Below are 3,256 nucleotides of genomic sequence, written 5' to 3' on the forward strand. Positions count from 1 at the left end.
CCTTTTAGGCACTCCAGAACCCAGCTGAACTCTCCCAGGTGTTCTCTTCAACCTGATTTCAAATGGCTGCGCACGTGAAGAGGGTATACGGTGAGACTGCCAGGGGCCAGTGCCTTGGGCTCTAGGGGAGGCCCTAGGTGTGAGATATCTCCCCACAGGGGAAATGGGCTACACCAGCCCAGCTAAAATCAACAGAATGTTTCTCAAAATAGCAGCCTGATGGCTGACACAGATAAAAGGTGACAAACAAAACCTAGAGGAGCAAGACCAGGGTAGGAGTATACCCTTTGTGGAGTAGTAGCAAAACTGGGCTTCGGATTGATCTTGTCATTCTCGAGCTTTTCCCCAAATGCTGCTGGAGCCTTCTGAATACAATCCCATATGAGGATTATGCAGCACCCTCAAGAAAGGCTGGACAGCCAGGTAGCCTGGAAGTTTCAAAGACAGGGGTCCTATTTTGCCTAAGAGTTGGTTATCTGGCAAGGAACAACTTCAAGGTAATGACAGTTCTCAGATTCCAAGATCCAGAGCCCCTGAAATGGTTTATGAGTAGTAGAAACCCAAAGCCACAAATATCCCAGATAGGCCCTCTCTAACCTAACCTTCTTAACTGTACACATTAAGATACAAAGTTCCGGAGAGAACAAACGACTTTCTCAAGGTCACCGCAACTAATGAGCTAGAACAAAAAGGGAGGTCTCCTGATTCCAAGTCCCGTGCTTTTTTCCTGACCTCATGCTTCCTCTTACACTTCCTTCCCTGAGCAAGATTTATCTGGCCAGTGGTAACAGGGATGAAAAAGTCTTTTGTGGTTTAGAGAATTCAAAACAAAAAAAGCTAATAGGCCAGTGGCAGCTGACACTGATAGCATCAAGGAGTTCAAGCTACGGGGATTGTTGAAGAAGCTAGAGAATGGAAACTCATTATGAAGTGAGGAATTTGGATGGTCCCCTATAAGAAATCAGCAGGCACACTGCTTTGATAAGTGCTCAGGGCACAGCTGCAATGCGATTCCGGAGCTTTTGGGAAAGCTCGGTGCCCAAGGTGGTGAACATATCCTGGGTGCTCCCTGCCACCACCCCGCCTCTGCGGCGTTCACTGCCAAGTCTGGCCAATTGTTTGACAAGGCAGCTGTGTGTGTGCCTGTTAATTACACCGTGGGGCACCAAAGTCCAGTGTCAGGCAGCTGCCTAGAATACCAAATGTCTGCTAGTGGAACAAGCCAGCTATAAGGGCTCTCTTCAGAGAGGTCCCTACAGCAGCTGACTTCCCCTCCTCCCGCCTCTGCCAATGTCCTATTATGAGGCTGCAATGATATATTTTCAGAGTTAGGTTAGAATCCATAATGGAGCCAGTGTTGCTCTTTCTGACATGCCTGGATGGGATGAATGTAAATGCTATCTTATATTTCTACAGCTCCTAATGATAATCTCCCCTTGAAACCAACATATCCTTTGAATTAACATATTTAGCCCATCTGATTAGAATTAGTTCTAAGTATTAAGGCTGCTTTCAAAATAATGACAGCCAGCACTTACATGGGGCTCCTGATGTGCCAAATACTTAATAGAGATTAACTTATTTATTCCTCACAACTCCAAGTAGGTATTATTATTATTGCCATTTTACAGATGAGGCATCTGAGACTTCAAGGTTAAGTAGTTTGTCCAATATAACAGCCATTACACAGCAGAGCTGATATTCGAACGTAAGCAAAGTGGCACTTCCATGCTTTTAACCACTACACTATGCTGCCTTAAACCAAGCTAATGGTCCCAGGGCTCATCATTGAACATTTCTCCAGAATCTGTCCTGTGCACATATTTATTCTTTTATGCTACTTAATGCCTTTGTAGCTGATGCAATAAGCATTTTCTGCAACTCTACTAAACACAAGGAGGGAAAATTCACTTATGAATGGGGTGATTGAATAAAGCTTCATGCGGGAGGCAGGTTCTGAGTTGGATCTTGAAAGATAGATTTTCAGAATATGAGAACGAATGTATGTATGTTCCTATGTGACTGAAGCATTGTGCTGTACACTAGAAACTGACACAACATTGTAAACAGACTGTACTTCAATAAATATTTATTTTTTAAAAAGATAGATTTTGTCTATCAGAGATTAGGGTAATCAAAGAGGGTAGAGTATATCAGGCCAAGGGACCAATATGAGCAAATTCACACTAGTAGGAATGCTCACAGGAAATAAGCAAAACTGTGAGACTCAGTTACTGTTTGTGCACCTGGCTCACAAAGAGATTAGGCTTCGATGTGAAGGATGGATTGATAGACTGGTCTATGATGAGGAGGAGGAGGAGGAGGAAGCAGCAAAGGAGAAAGTGGAATGTAATTCGTGTCTGTGTGTGTGTGTGCGTGTGCGTGTGTGTCTATGTGGGTTTCTGTGTGCATGTGAACTAAGGAGAAATCAGAGAAACTGATGATCATTTTTCATGGTTGGTTTTCTCTCCTGCCTTCCTCCACCACAACTAGGAGTTCACCGCGTGAATAACTCACTGCTAAACAAAGGCCTGATGCTGCTGCATTTACAATTCCCCACAAGCTGAAATTCAGGCCATTAAAATTTTTGTGTTCCCCTAAAAACAGGATTACATTTACAGAATTCTAATTACAATGGAATGCTCTAGCTTACTGAACACCCCCCCTGAAATGTAGCCACAATCGTCCACAGCTTTAAAGCTTACTTCCTTCCCAACTCTTTTTTTCCCTTTTTAAAATATGAGGTAATTTATATAGAGTAAATAAAATTCACCTTCTGTTATGTCAGTTCTATGACTGTTGACAAACCACCAACAAAATTAATACATAGAACAGTTCCATCACCCTTCATGCTGTCCCTTTTGCGGTCAGCTGCTACCTCCATCCCACAGCTCCTGGCAACCACTGATCTATTTTCTGTCTTTATAGTTTGGCCTTTTCCAGAATGTCACGTAAATGGAATCATACAGTATACAGCGATCTGAACCTGGCTTCTTTTACTTAGGATAAGGTACTGGAGTTTCATTCATATTGTTATGTGAATCTGGCATTTGTTCATTTTTATTGCTGAGAACTAGTCCATTTTATAGATATACTACACTTTTTTAAACTATTCACCAGTTGCAAGGTATTTGGATGGTTTCTAGTTTTCAGCAGTTATGAATAAAGTCACTATAAACATTCGTATACAAGGTTTTATGTGAATATAAGTTTTCACTTCACTTAGGTAAATACTGATCTGATAAAAGGCTTGTAT

Source organism: Camelus bactrianus, chromosome X, assembly GCF_048773025.1.
Source record: "Camelus bactrianus isolate YW-2024 breed Bactrian camel chromosome X, ASM4877302v1, whole genome shotgun sequence".
NCBI lineage: Eukaryota > Metazoa > Chordata > Mammalia > Artiodactyla > Camelidae > Camelus > Camelus bactrianus.